Raw genomic sequence first — 16,315 nt, 5'->3', positions numbered from 1 at the left:
GCTATTTTTCCTGGTGAAATCTTCTGTTTGCTTCCATGTGACTCGATAAGGCAACTGTTCCTATTGTGAACTCAGTCACTGTTAATTGCCCAAGCCCAACAAAACTATTTATTATCCAGGGCTTCCAAACTATCCATTGGTTCCATCCAGTGAAAATACCATGAAAATGCTTTGGTAATGATTTAAAATTTGTGGACTTATCATTCTGGTGTCATGCAAGAATTAGGAACATGATTTCAGACCAAGCCAACTCTACAAGGAGAGTTTTATGAATTTGTGTTCTAAATTGAAGTTGGCCACCTGATATGCTGATGTTGTGTAAATGCTTCGGTTTTTTCTGTGCTTATCTGGAACGGTGCTCCTCTTCCTTCATGGCTTAACTATGAGGTTAAATAGTAGCACTCCAAGGCTACAATTAAAAAGGTATATATCACATATTGTGCGGAATATCACTAGCAACAAGTAAATCAAAGCCGTGGTAGAGAAAATGCGAATAAAACAAATATGGCAGCACACGTTTTCAAACAGAAGGGTATGTCGAAGGATACTTCTATGCAAACGACGCCAGTAACTACAGCGCCTTGCCCCCGATGACACAGGTTCCTACTCGCGCGGAAGCCGCAGACAGAAGCTCCCGACTGCGCAGACTGACATTTCTCCACATCTAAAGCGTGCGGTGCCGCAAGGCGAGAGGGCACTGGCGGGCCCGGGGCTATCGGGGAGCCCGTGCCCCGCCGGCAGCCCCGCGCCTCCGGCACTTCCCGCGCAGGGGCCGCTCCGCGCCGGCCGCGCTCGGCGGGGCGTGCGCGGCTCTACCCGGCCCGGGCCGGCCCGGCGGGGCCATCGCACCGCCCCCGGCCACCACCCCCGCCCCGCCGCCGCCCTGATTGGGCCCGCGGGAAGGCCCCTCCCGCCGGGCCCCGCCGCCGCCGCGCCGCGCCCGCTCCCCAAATACACCTTGGCGGCGCCGGGGAGCGGCAGCGGCGCCTGCCCAGAGCCCCTCGGTGGGGCTGCGGCCGCGGGCACCCCGCGCCATGGTGAGTGACGGAGGCAGGGAGGGAGGGAGGGAGCGAGGGAGCGGCGCCCGGGGCGCGGCGAGGGGCGGCGGGGACCCTGGACAGCGCTGGGACGGGGCGCCCGGCCGTGGCCGCGGGGCGCTCGGGGCGCGGCCGGGGCCGGGGCCGGGGCTGGGGCTCTCTCCGGCCGGGCGGTGATCGGTGCTGAGCCCTGGGAGCGGGCGGGGGGCGCGGGAAGCCCTCTCCCCTCAGCGCCCCGAGCCCCGTTCGCGCCGTGCCCCGAGCCAGATATGGGCGTGAGCGAAACAGGCTCGGTTCGGGGCTGGAAGCGCTCGGGGAGCCCGCTCAGGGCTCCAGCCACGAGGGCTACTCCGGCGGCCTTTGTGCATTGTGAGGCTTTCTAAGAATTCACAAACCGCTGGTACCCGTCAAGCTAATTCAACCCATTCAGGCTGCTGCTACTGCGTTATGCTTAGGTAAGGTTTCTTACTCGGTTTTCAAAGCAATTTGTATTATTCCACCTCATGAATTAGACGCAAACCTGATACATTTCATCACATACTTGATGCTCTAACAATAACTTCATCTCTGCATCTGCTATTCCAATTATTTCTTCTTCCTAGGAAGAATAAATGAACCCCCAACCTGTGTTGCATTCATGATGATTAGCAGTTTTTCAGTCAATTTTCTTAGCTCCCCTCTTCTTTCCATTTTATCAAGACTTTAGGCTTGTAATCCCCTTTTTTGAGAGAATAGAGTTGTTTCTGTGGCTAAAGCTCAGTGACCATTACTAGCCTACATTTAGTATTCTCTTTATAAAATCATTCCTATCTATAATCATGAGATGCTTGAAAAGCTCTCATATATAAAGGAGTGCTTTTATATGTTTTATATACATCTTATGTCCTGTCTCAAGCTTGATCTAATGCTGCTTCTAAAATGGCTCTATTTTCAGAGCTGGTTACTTATTCTCTGGATGTAGTAAGAAGGCTTTCTAAGTTTGAAGGATGATTTAACAGGAGAAAGTCATAAGCAAGGATGCAGTGTGTCTGTAATGCTGTATTTGGGCTTTTCACTTCCACTGGACTACAGGTTACACTGTGCTGCATGTAGGTTGGTCTAAAGACAAATGGTCAGACATTTACTATTTGGAATACTAGTAGGAAAACAGAAATTTTTATTCACTTAGATTTTCCAGTATGTAGTCTGAGAATACAGAGCTACAGAAAAATGTAACAGAGGAATTTTTCATAGCAAGTGTAAGAGTTTAATTATATTTGTATAAATAGAACAAAGTGTTTTACTTACTTGGAAGTGGTCTAATCTTAGAATTTTTTGTAAGACAAAACTCCCAATGGAGCCACTCCCTTTTCTTGTTAGAATTAAGGTGATTTGTTTCCAAACTACAAAACGTAGTCATAAGGAAACATACACTTTAAATCATATAAATGGTTCTATTACTTTTCTAGGGTCAGGAACAAAAGGTGGTGACAGCCTGTACTGGGAAGAGATTCCTGTAACAGACTATTTTACATAATTAATCAGAGAAGATAAGCAATTCAAGCATCCAGAGAATGTGTTTAAATGTGCTACAAATGTTCTCTTTGTAGGGAGGAGAATTGTAGAGAAGTTTCTTGCTTGGATTGTGTTGCTTTGGGGTGCTATATATGGCCATACGTTCTGATGACTGTTCTCCTCACTTTGCCAGTAGCAAGAACCTTAAATGAACCAGGTGATTGTAAGGAAGCATGAGGAGTACTGTAGCACTGATATAAAAAATTTGTGCTCCCCATTCTCAAAAAAAAAACCATTTGCTGAAATCATGTTCATCCAAAGCAGGCAGGAAAAGTATGGAAGGAGAAAGAAGGAAAGCACATATTGAGATTTCCTGGTTGTACTTCTTTTCCTGTGGAAATATGTTACTTGCAGCTATTATGAGTTATGACAATGAAAGATCAGGAGGCAAACATTGGAGGAGAAGGTAAGGAATTTAGTTCTACAGTGGTTTTTTTACGCTTATTTGATGTCAATAAAATGTCTGACCAAAGTCTCACCTCCTCTCTCCCATTGGCTCACTTGCTGAGTACTCACGTAAATTAATCAAGTTTTTGATGAAACACTGAAAATGAGAAGTCAAAGTTAGTGTCCATAAAAGTAAGTGCTAAGGTTGTGTATATTTGTCTTATTGTGATTAATGCTTTCTTTAAAAAATCTGTCCTTAGCCTTCTGTGACAGTCTGTTTCAAAACAGATCCCATAGTGAAATGAAAACATAAGTAAGAGTTGATAATAAAATCTAATATGCCAAATATCAGTAGCAGTCAAAACCTGGTTATGTCATGCCCTAAAAGATAAAATATCACTGTTATTTTGAGTATGAATGCCATCTGTTTAAAATTCTAAAAAAAACCAATCGAGCCTCAAAATAAGCAATCCAAGAAGCCAAGAGCAAGTTTATGGCAAACACAGCTATTTTCCTTTTAATTGGAAAGACTTGTTCAACAAAAACTACTGTAAATTTTATTGTACTTTAAAAAATCCTCAAAAACTAAAAATCAAGCCCCTCAGGAGTCTAAGCAAGCATATGCAATGTTCTAAATTATCGACAAGGAAATATGTGTTAGGAGGTACTGGCTGTATTTTGTAGCTACTTTGTAGACTAGCAACAGGTTTTAATTTTTCTTTATAAAACCTTATTCATTTAAGAAAAGTTTAGTATAGGTAAAAAGAAATATTATTTTAAAAGAGTTTTTGGAAACTACAGGACATGATTTAAAGTATTTTGTTATAATGTTTTAATCATTACGTTTCAGCTTGCACATTTTATTAGCAAATGAAGTTTGAGCCATTGGAGCATTGGAGAGCTGCCATTAGAGTTTTTTTGCTGCAATTCCTTGCACGTTTTGTACATTTTAATTTACTTTTTAAAGACCTTTATTGTCTACAATGTCTTCTATGTCTTTATATGTCCTTTAAAATTTACTGCATTTATCTAGATGTTTACCATTTCAATTAAGATTTTTAGCATTTGAAATTAAATTAGGCCAAATCTTATATTTGACATTATTTTGAATATTCTTTGTAGCTTGTCTTCACCTTTTGAGATATGGCTGTATGATGTATGTATGATGTATATTCAGCATGTTTTGCATGAATAGTTGTATGACAAGTAGAGATTCAAGTTTATCATTAAACATAATATATTTTTAAGTCAGTTCAGGGCATAGGTTTTTGTTCGAGAAAGCAACACTGTTCAGGGCAGAGTGTTAGTATCTATTTAATTTTAAAATTACAATAGGATTTAAGCATGTGGTTAAATTGACTAAGGCTTCTAGCTATGGTGGAAACGACAAATTAATTTTTTCTAATAAAGGCAGCAAACTTTCCTAGAAACAGCAGATTTTCTGTAAGGTTTTTGTTTATAGATTCACTTGCTTTGAGACAATTGAAAAAAAAGTGTTAATATCTGTAATTAAGACTTTTACTTGTACCATAGGTATTGACTGCAGCTCATTTGGTAATATGCTGTTCTTATATTTTTTCAGTTGTCCTACTCGGGTGATGGCAGGTCAGTGCTAGGAAGTTGCTCACCACACGTGTTTTTGTACATGTGGTGTCTAGAGCAAACTGACATCTTCTCCCTATTTGTAGGAGTGCACGTTTCACTGTTCTCAGTTCTGCTGCTTCATGCCCTAAGTCAGAGCAAATATCATCTCTAGGGATTAATTTTACTTCACCACAGAGAGACCTCACCAAGTCCTGTTCCTTGATTCAGACCCCAAGCGCCTCTGTGAGCTTCAGGGCCTACACAGGCCTTCAGTCTTTGAGAGAATCCCACCCTATCAGAGCACAATATTTTGTGATATTCACTTCCACTTGTTTTTCATTTATATTTCCTATTACATGATAGTTTTGTTAAGTGGAATAGGTGCCCTTGCTAAGAATATTACTGCTTTCAGATTTAATTGAGATTTAGTTGTATTTTAACTGGCATTCTCATTTGATTCAAATACCCCCTTCCATGGTTCAAACCTTCACTGCTACTTTTAAGCACCCTCCCAGCTACTTGAACTTGGCAGTATTGTGGTACACATTCTTCTTGATTTTACTGCTCTGACTCTTTAAATTAGTTCCTTTGTATTACTTAATGTCAATTTGTGAATTGATTTTCTTCTTGCATATTCACTATTCACACTCGAAGTAGCTGCTCCAAGAGAACGGTACCCTGCTAGTAGAAGCATTCAAACCAGCCCCTTCCTGCAAGTCAACCCCAGGAGGGTAATTCCTTACAGGGAGCACACTAAGCCCAGATGATAACCAAGCTGTGACCTTCTGTGGTATTTCTGAGAGGGTATTTCTTTCCTGAGAGCCCCTGTCTGTACTTCCTGTGCATATGTATCTGCCTGTGAACACAATGCTGTGCTGTCGATGCTTGAGTGACAAGGCCACTTTTCCTCTGCCCTAAGGCAAGAGGAAAAATGCCTGGGGACTTGCATCCCTGCATGGGGCTATGGGACACAGAGCTGTCCAGAACCATCCCTTGGGATGGTTTGGCTATGCCTTGCATTTCATGCATGGCTATGCCCATTGATTGTTTCAGCTAAGTCTGTATAGAAAATAGGTCAGCCATGCAGTGGCTCAGGAAGAGAGCTTTAATTGTGTGGTTGTAATCTAGAAACAGGACGTGTATCATCGTGGAGAAGACTGGAACCACTTCCAAAGATGTTATCAAGCATTGTGGAATCTAGCACTTAGACAGCTATTTGTATTAGAGAACTGCAGGGAGTATCCTGTGCGAGTCATCCAATTGCTTCCCTGTGAATAATGTAAAAATTTCTTGTTAGAAGGCAATGTGCTAAAAAATTCTTTGTTTATTTTCCTCTCCACAATGGAAATTGAAAGAAACATATATTTATGAAGTGAATCTTCCTCAGCCCAGTTCTGAGTTATTCAGAACAAAAATGTGTCACGCTTTTGGGGAAAATGTATTTTGTGGGAATCCTCCTGGTGTAGTTCTACAATGTCACTGATTCTAGGGAGTGCAGTAAAACTTAAGGTTTCTGTGATGCCATGTACAGTAGTTGCTGCTAAACTCGACACTTTTAATGAATAATAGCACAGGAACAAGTTTCTCAATAGTGTATTAGACAGAAGTGTGTTGTATAGAGATGACTGCCTTTCTAATACTGATCATGGTAAACATGTGTTTAATTTCATTTTAACCTTGCATTCCATTTGGCACTTGATAGAGATGGAGACTGACAAAAATTGTTCAGGGAAAGCTGATTACCCTCCTTGGCAAATACAGAAACTCCTCACACACAAAAGAGCATTAATAAAAGCCTGAATACAACAGAGGAACACCTCAGCAATATTTCTAGTTTGTAACTTGGAAAAATTTGGATTTTACATTTGCTCATAATTATTTCTATCATTTGAAAACACAAGACAATATACTCAAGGTGGTGCCTTCTGGTTTACAGGGAGGGACATCTGCTTACATGAATAGCTGTGTTTTTCCCTAGCCCTGACTGCAGGCATCCAGGAGCCTAAAATACTCATTGCAGTTCCTGTTTTAAATAGAACTGCTAAAAATGGCAAAATTTCCATGTCTTTGGAGAAAGCATGTATCAATCTAACTTTAAATTTCAGGTTTTTTTTGTTTTTGCCAAAATTGTCTTCACAGTTGTCTCTTGCCTCTTTGCACTGGCAAGCTGAAAGTGGAAAACCATTTGCCTTCATGATGAGAAAAATCTTTGGTGGACTGAAGTTGTTGAAATTTTAGTGAAAATAGAACCATTAGTCCATAGAACGAACTCACAAGGCATATTTAGAGGTAGGATTTTAGAATTTCCCCATGGGAAGAATGGTATGAAGGGAGAGAGTCTTATGGCTTAAGTAACTTAGCAAGGCTTTTGGTCAATGGGGACCTGATTTTTTTTCCTCAAAAACGTCAGGAAATCTTGACAGAAATAATTACAATTAATTGTAGTTTGAATTAAATGCTTATTTTGATACAGTTAAAGGTTCCCAAACAAGTTGCATGATATTAAAAACCAGACAAGGGGAAATACATTTCCTTTAAGGAATTATGAAGCCTTCAGAAATAACAGTGACATTAAACCTGCTGTGTGTTAGCTGTGGAGATTTAGTGTGAGGGTACCTTCCTTGTTCTGCTTGTATATATAGCACCTGCATCCTTTTATGACTTCTATCTGCAAAATCTGTTAGAATTTTACTTGTGTAAAGTGTTTTCATCCCATTTTTCTTTTTACTATCTTGCTGCCAATTTTTATAAGGTCAGACTCGACTTCTCTAAGTCACTCATCTACTAAACTGCCCAAGAAACTTGTGCAATCTCTTAACTTGTGCTAAGACATCTGGATTGGCTTCTGAGCTCGGCTTCTTTTGTGATCTCCAGCATGGCTTATTTCCCCACTTAGAAAGGAGGCATAGTTATGGTCCTTTCATATCCCATTTTTTCTGTCTTACCCATTCAGGGGGCAAACCCTTCAGGTCAGACTTCATCTTGTGCTGTATATTTCTGTATGGCCCTGCTCTTAATTGGAGCCTTCTGGCTTAAAATAAGCAAGTAATAGGCCTACCAACAGCAAAAGAGAGAGCAGAATGCAGGGTTTCAGTGGCACTATTTCTCTGCTAAGCAGCCTGTCCAAGGATGAACTCACAGAAGGTTAAATACCAGTCTTTAAATGTAAGCAAAAGTTCTGTAAGAATTTTCAACCCATTGTGGTCTTGATGACTAAATAGTGACACCTTCATGAATGTTAGAAGGTAATGAAATATTTCCCTTTGCAGACAAAAACATTGGGTTGTGCGGTGGCAATGAAATAACACAGAGGAGACCAGTCTTCAGTCTCAAGTTAGACACCGTTTGCAAAACCTTTTGATGTGCTCATGAAGCAGAGACCACATTTGTAAAGTGACACTGAAAATCTGCAGCTGATCTGGAAGTTAGTATCAGCTTTGATCAGGTTCACACTTTCCCTGTATGTCATATGCTCCAGATCTGTGGGAGATGCAGCACAATAGCCAACTATATGTGGAAAAAGTCATTGACCATAACAGTAGTAAATTTTAGAAGCAACAGAGGCATGGCTAGTCACACTTTGAAGTGTGAAGCTATACCATGCATGAGATAGAGGTGGGTATCATGAGACTGACTATTCTCATAGCAGATTAGAGACTGGCACTCAGAAATGCCAGTAAAAACTGGCCTTAATGGTTGCTTAATATATGAAATGTGGTTTCATGATACCTTCCTTTGAGTTTCTCTTTGAAAATTATTTTCATCTTTAAAATTATTAGTTCCAAGTAACAGTAAGTTCTAAGCAAAAATGAGTTCAAATGATAGAGGGGAATTAAAAGGAAAAAATATCTTTTCAAATAGGCTTTGAAGTGGTGAAGAGCAAGGACTACTGATAGGATACAGGATTATGATTTACCCAAAGCAAAAACTAAAACAGAACATCTATCCATGCCCATGGTGTGGGCAGAATTTTGTTAGCAGTTAGTTGGTACAGGGAAAAACAAGATAAGAAACTGAAATGAGAGAGTGGTAGTGGCAGAAAAGCATCTAATGGGGTTAATATGTTTAAAAAAATAGTAGTTAGATTTTATTGCCATTGCTGTAACCTACTATATGGTAAATAGCTGATCTATTTAATGCTGGAATAAATATGCCAAAAAAGGCAGTTGTATGGGTTTATGTAACAAATACTCAGTGTTTTCTTTCCTGTTACACTACAGTAATGGAAAACACTCATAATATTTAGTAAAATATTAATAACTGCATTCAGATCTTTAAACTTAGGTTTTGGCACTCTGTCTTTTAGCAAAGAAGCTGCATTACCTAGGAATGCAATCCTAATATCAGTTTAACATAGTATGGGCATTGTGGGATTTAGATGCCTGTTATAAACAGAGCTGAAACCCCAGAGCAAAGGTTTACAACATGAGTGTGCTGCAAAGATACTTGTGATACTGGGAGAACGTAATTTCTCCATTGCCACAAGATACTTGTAAAGTTAGTGCTTGTGTCTCGTTAAAGCTTGTCAGGTCCAAGTATTTTAAATAAATGTTTTGTATTTTCCACATCACCTAAACTGTAAGCAGAAATGTCAAATACTTCTGGCCCCATGTAAAGGAAGATTATACACAGTGCAGCAGACTTTCTTTCCTCCCTGTTTTGTTTTTACCTGTTGAGAGTGCACACTCGGCAAGATTCGTGGTGCTTCAGAATGCTCTAGAATGCCAAAATGCTTAAAAAATACTGTCTTCATCTTGGCAGGAAATTCTTTGTGAAGGAGATACTACCTCTCTTTATCCTTAAACTTAGGTCTCTGCTTTACATCTTCTAGGAACTCGTGCATCTCATTTCCTCCCTCTGCCCCAGCTGTTCCCATGGCTGCTCAGCCTTTATTCCCTCAGAAAAGGGGGAACTTGCTGTGTAGCATCCTCTTTCTGTGCACATAAACAAATACAGAGGTGGAACCTATTATTTGTTACATAATTAATTTTTTTTCAAGGGCCCAGTGCACAATACTTTTAACTTTCCAGTCAAAGGAGCAATCAGTCTTCACGATTGTATTCAAATAACATTCAAAACCTATTTGAAGTACTCCTCTGAGTACATATGCACTTACTTTGGCTGGAATTTTATTTTGGTTCATTTTTAGGTTTTCTGCCACAATTCACTGTCCAGATGCTCTGCTCTTTCACCTCTGAAACAGCTGAAGTGTTTTCTTTGCTGGCTTGGATCTACTATTCACAGCAGCAGTATGCAACACAACAAGCTGGACACATTGTGTTACATGGCTCCATTTTTTGAAATGAATGTAGTTTCTTAATATAATGAGAGAAAACAGGTGTTCAGTGGTGGATTTCCATTTTACAGATTTAGAAAGCAGCACATACAGAGTGGTTATTCTTTAACATTTGGTGGGAAATTGTACTTAAAGGACCTTTGGTGTGGGACAGCCACTACACTTAAAGTGAGCCTTAGGTCTCTGGGTAGCTGAAGTGTTGAGACAAAGATTTTTATCAATAACATTTGATTTTAGTTTGGATTCTCAACAAAGTAAATCTGAGATGACTCTGTTGCTACAATTTGGCTGTTGCTCCTGTTTGGGAGCTCCTCCAGACCAAGATTCTCAAGCTGTGTTCTGTGCTCATTTTGCCTGAGGACTGAAGCCCAGCAGTGAAGCATAAATTGCCACACCTTGAATTAAGAACTGGGTGCCCATACAATTCCTTACCTTCTGTGGTGACACAGTGGGAGGAAGGTCTGTCTTATGGGTATTGGTGATTGCTGACACCAGTGCACTTCCATGCTGCCTCACTGGAATGCAGGTCAGGGCCTTCAAGGCAGCCAGGTAAGTAGTGCTTCCATCCTGGGATCTCAGATACGTGTGCAGCACTAACTGGTGTTTCAGAAGGCCTGATGGAGAGAGAAAAGAGGTTCATTGTAGACATATTATAAAACACAAGTGAAACATCTTTAAAAAAGAAAATGTAAAATTAGGAAACAAAGCCTTAAATCAATAACAATGGACGTCTGGCCTTTGTGTTACAAACCAATGCCATTCAAAACAAAATACTAGAAAATAACATAGGAAATGTCCAAGTTTAGGAAGTTATTACTTCTTTATTAACACAGAGCAGCCTCATTAAACAATGCTGCAACACAAGGTATGTCATTTCCAGCCCCCCAATAGATGCTTGTGCGGCAAACCAGTGACACTAGAAATTGAATCTTGACAGCCAAATCAAGGTAATAAACATATATCCTTCTTTAATTGTGCAACAGAGTGTAATATATAACCAGCAGAGTTGGTTGAAGCACAAAAACGACACCAAAAAAATTCTCCTAAAATCTAAAATACTGCTGGAAAGCTCCATGAAATTAGCATGTCAACATGTTCTATAGGCTATACTGACAGATTACAGAAAAATTATTTGCCTGAGAACCTACCAAACTTCAGTGGATTTGTAGTAGAGAGAAAGCACTTTATCAGTAAGAGAACTGTCCGTTCCATTACAAATAGTTTTGCTCTATTGCCCGTGTTTTCCTTATTTCTTATGGATTTTTTTGTTCCTCATGTTCTACTATAGGTTTTCTTCTGGTTTTTCTTCCTTGATCCTTTATTCTGTCTGTATCTCCCTTCATTTTATCTCTGTTCATAAAGAACAGCACATACTGCAAAATAAATAAGAAAAAAAAAAAAAAAGAAAATCTGCAATCTGAGAAATGAAGACAAGCTTTGATCTTTCAGACTTTGGTAAGAATATTGTGATGTTAACATTGTTGCAGCCAATGCAGTTATACAGGTTGTGAAATGAAGAAACGTGGGTAATTCTAGGTACCCTGCCTAGAATAACTCCAGGAGGATTACCCTGTGGTTCATGCAATGCACAATATCCGAGGACCTTGCACAAAAAGTCACAAAAAAGCAGCAGAAGAATCCTTGAGGTTAAAATACATTTAATTTGCCTCAATAATTAAACCCTGAATTTGTACCTCAAATTAGAGGCTGGCAGTTGATACATATGCTCAAAGTTTCTGCACTGTTCTTTGTTAACCTTTTCTTGGATTTCCATTCCTCTGTATCTCTTAATCTGTGGTGAACATGGCCATTATCTCTGAGTTAATTTTGCATTCCTTCTCCCTGCTGCTCTCATTTGCATGTGCTGACTTTTCCTGTGCAGAAGTAATCTGAAAAACACTCTGTGCAATTTGATTTCTTTCACATGCTTAAAAGAAGAGTTGAATAAATGGAACGGAAGGATTTGAAAGATCAGTAACTGTGATAACTTCAGCAATTGCACTGGAGACAATAACAAGCATCACAGATTGGCTTCCTGTTGAATGTTCAAAATCTGCTTCTGGATTTATTTAATCTTTAGTTTTGTTACAGAGGTGGTATACATTAACAGCAGGCTAATGTTAGTCATTAAGTGCTTATTTGTTGTGATTAACATGATTAATTTCTCCTAATACCACATGTGCAAGCTCAATATTTGACAAAAGATCTCATCTTTATGTAGCTTCATTATTTTAGTGTAAAAAGAAGCCTGTGTTTTTAAAGACAATACAAATTCACATATTTACCTAGCTTTCTGTGCTTTAAATGCGTATCTGCTGTATTTTGCAGAAGAGTATTAGAAAGCAACTAAACAATATACTCAAAGTGGTATTGTAATGTATTCCTAAAGCATTCAGTCTCGTAGGATACTGGTAATATTTTCAAAGGTAAGATGCACTGCTTTTGTGTACTCAAAGCTTTTTTAGAAGAGCAGATTTTGAAAGAGGTGGGCTATGAATAACTATATCTGCCTGTACCATTGTGTGCAAAATGACAGGCCAATCAGTGAAATAAAAAAGGAAGGTGCTAATTTACAGTGCACATGGGCTAAATCAGCATTTCCAATTATTTTTAAACATGTTTTGTAGCAGAAACCATCTGTAGGCATTTAACCAAAAAGAAAGGTGCCTTCTGATCCTGCCCTGCAAATACCATGGAAGAGAACAACCGGGAAAGTAGCTGACTTCTCTGCTTCTTCAGAGCTGCTTTTTTCTGCCATGGGATATACCTAAAGCAAAATCAGTATCTGTATGATGGCTGTGAAAACACTGCTTCATCCATCTATTCGAATGGGTTGATTACACATCTTCAATCAATATGTTTTTCCAGAAGAGGTACAAGGACATGACCTCAATGCTGCAGGACAAACCATTTTTGCTAATTAGAAGTTCCTGTTTTTACCTTCCCATGCATAGTTTTTAACCTTTCTGTAATCTCAAATGACCTCAGTTCTGTGATTATCGCATCTGCACACTTAGCTGCAAAAACCCAACATTAAAAAGACAAGGTTGTATTTTGGTTCAAAAATCAGAAAACATTCAATTTAAAAAGCCAAGGTCATATGTTTGTTCAAAAATAAGAAAAAATGCAAATTAGTATTTCAGGGACAGCAGTCACAGACCTTTTAGGTTTAATCCTATTCCTGCTATATCCAGAAATCTGCTGTTGACTTCGATGGGAGCTGGCAGGAGTCCTTAGCTATGAATAAATATGAAAGGTAGTTGTCAGTGATTTTCAGTGCTAAAATGATTTTATAGACATTGTAAACAGAAGTGACAGGTGGCAAATACCCAGTCAGAAAACTCTACAAGTGAAATCTGCTAATGAAACACTTTTCTTTCTACAGACCTAGTTTTCAGACAGTTCTCTAAGATCTGTGGAGTTCATGGAAACTTTTAGTAATTTTATTTATAATACTTTTAGTACTTTTATTTATAAAACTTGCTGTTCATTATAATTTAAAGCTGTGAACACAAAGGGAATATTTAACCATATGCACTGTCATTAGACACTACAATCAATGTTTTATGTTGCTCTACAATGCTCTAGTATATTTAGGAAAATAATATTTATGCAAACCTATGTGTCAGTTGTAGAAACAGTCACATCAACTTCTGCAAGATCAGTATGTGCAGGTGCAAATCTCAGCAAGATAATTGTCTTTCAAGAAATAGGGGAAATTTTTTATCATCTCTGAAAGATGCTTCAGAGTTAATCCAGACCATGGTGCTCAAATGAGAAGTTTCTTCATGCATTAGAAATTTAGAGTTTTTAAACAGTTTATTATTTAATTTATTGAAAAAAAGATGCAGCAATCCTGGCTAAGTCATGAATAGTAGCTAAAGATTTCACTAATGATATGGGATAAAAGGTTACTAGATTTCGCTTTCATCATTAAATAATTACCACTTTTTTTTACTTTATTTGCTCCTGAATAGCACTTTTGATCTATGAAATAAACAAAAACCAGATTTTGCAGACATTTAAAGTTAAAGGTCCAGTTAAATGAGTGAAGTGCTATGCATTGCTAAGTTTGAGAGACTGAGCTGTGAGTAGGTATTTGGAAGGAATCAGTAAGCACAACAGTTAACAATGACTTCATGTTCTAGACCCTCAGTGCTCCTCCTTTTGTGCATTCTAATTAAATTCCATTGGCTATGGGCAACACTTTGATCTTTACATTTAACTCCTGCTGACTGTCACAACCACTGCATGTCCTCAGGATGAGTTTTAATTCTTGAAAAGAAGACATAAACTTATTTTTCTTAGCTTTTCTCTTACAAGTTTTATGAAAGTATTGTACTTTCAGGGACTGCAAGTGCACATTGTGCTATATTTAAAAATATATTCCTTCAAAGTGTGAGAATAATTTCCAGATGCATTGGATTGCTTGCCCTCATTGCAGGAGCTCTTCAACTGTTTCCTCATTTGGGCACCCGGATCACTCGAGGTCTCATCAGTTATGTCAGTTCAGTATCAGTATTTCTCAAAAAAATCCCCAAACCCAAGCCAGAAACTTGAATAGTGCATCATGGTTGCATACAGGTATCTAGTGTTTGTTGAGGTATCCTTATCTGTGCCTCAGGAAGAATGGCTATGAGCAGTGCAGCTGCAGGGCTCCTGCAGGGTGAGGAGGCCGTGGCTCTCGGGGCACTATCTCCATCAGAAGTTGCTTAGCTGGGGGTCCAGCCCTGCTGTGGGCCAGGGGTGAGGGGGGCACGGATGTGCCACAGCCAAGGGCTGCACTTCATCCTGAGCGGGTGACGGAGGGAGCAGAGGATCAGGTGCTGTGAGCCTGCCTGCTGGGCTTGCTGGGGAGTGTTTTCACAGAGAGGTTTTGACTCACAGGAAGAGAATATTTTTCCCACGCTGTCTTCTCAGCATGTTATTTGGTCCTAGCATAGGAAAATATTTACCCTACAAAAGTACTTAATGTGATACTTAAAATGGCAAATATGCATTTTATCAGCAACATTTGGGAATCGATCCTTCCTTTAGCTACATGCCAAAACATGGGTGTAGTAATTAAGGTCCCCTCTTTGCTTTTAACTGAAACCAGAGATGTGGCTGCGATATAACTTTCACATCTGGAGTCTGGGCTTCTCCCAGGGGTATATTTGGATCCAGGGACTTGCTTCAGACCATTACAGGGAAATGAGCCAGTCACAAAACCAATATAAGAAATATAGTGATACTTTAAAATGAGGGGTTTGCCGTGTCGTCAAGAACATTAGTTTCAATATTAATATCTAGTGTTTGATGTTATTACACAAATGCTAATATTTTAAAGCAGCAGAAATGTCTGTCTCATGACCTTAAAATAAGACATATTAGTAGTTTTGAAGTTGACATGTATTCTGTGAAACTTATTTTCAAGATAGATGACAAGATAGAGAAGTAGATAATTTTTTTCTCACAAAACAAAGGTAATTATTTTCTTCATCTCCTGGCTTGGTAGCTGTCTAATGTTGCAGATCACAACCTATTCAACTTCGAGCACAGAGCAAACACTTGTGTCTCTGCTTCTTAAAATACTTTATACAGAAAAGAAAGGTAGAAAGGTGAGGAAATTCCACATTATATGGGGAGAAAGATTTCTTGTAAAGCAAGGTCTAGATTTTTAGCTTGCCGTAAGCAGTCATATAGTCATATGGGACAGTCACTGGGATGAGTTACAATACTGAATTTGGATTTACTAAAATGTTTGGACTGTTAAAACAATGATGGATTGGTATGATTTGTATTATTTTATCATAGCTGCTTTACTATCTTTTACTTTGGTAATCACTGCAATTCCACTAATTCAATAAGATCTGTGGTGTGCTGTGGTATTTCCTTATTATCAAAAGTATGCTGTGACTTACAGAAAAATATTGACTCTACTTGTATTAGAAATAGCCCTAAACAGAGCTCTGTCTGGTAATGAGAACACTGGAACTGGGCTTGCACAGCACACAATGGCAATTTGTGCTTTGGAGAAAAAACGGTAAAAGACTACTCTTAAAGGGCTCTGAGGTAAAGACAGATCAGAACCAGGACTGACTTGAAAGAAAGAAGGGTGGAAATTTTGGGTGAACAAGCAGGAAAGTTAATGCCTGGCAAAGCATATTCCTTTTGGGAGCTGGAGTGGAATTTGAGATTGCTGAATCTACTAATTTCTTGTGAAGTCCACTGTTCAATATCATGTCTTATCCTGATCTACAGAGAGGATAACAACTTTTCATCAGTTATTGCCTTTGCTCAGGTAGCAAAAACATGTACTGTGAAAAAACCTAGAATCTTTCAGGAAAGAAAGGAGCTACTTTGTAGAGTTAAGTAAAGCCAGTGTCTACACTGACACAAGGGTGGTAATGATTTAGGATTGAATGGTCATGTACCTTAGGGGGTTTCTAGACCTCAACTCCTTTCCTATGCAATA

The 16,315-nt window shown here is 39.3% G+C and overlaps 1 protein-coding gene across 1 annotated transcript in view; it reads left to right on the top strand.

Moving 5' to 3' along the window:
• The first annotated feature begins 901 nt into the window (after positions 1–901).
• GUCY1A1 (guanylate cyclase 1 soluble subunit alpha 1) overlaps positions 902–16,315 on the top strand; it is a 35,844-nt gene continuing 20,430 nt past the window's right edge. Inside the window, exon 1 of the mRNA XM_082281242.1 lies at positions 902–1,037. The gene's annotated coding sequence lies outside the window, so the exon portion shown is untranslated. The remainder of the gene's footprint in view (positions 1,038–16,315) is intronic.

The sequence above is a fragment of the Coloeus monedula genome, assembly GCF_965178545.1.
Source record: "Coloeus monedula genome assembly, chromosome: 5".
NCBI lineage: Eukaryota > Metazoa > Chordata > Aves > Passeriformes > Corvidae > Coloeus > Coloeus monedula.
The sequence above is the reverse complement of the archived record's forward strand: the minus strand, read 5'-3'. Positions and strand labels throughout refer to the sequence as shown.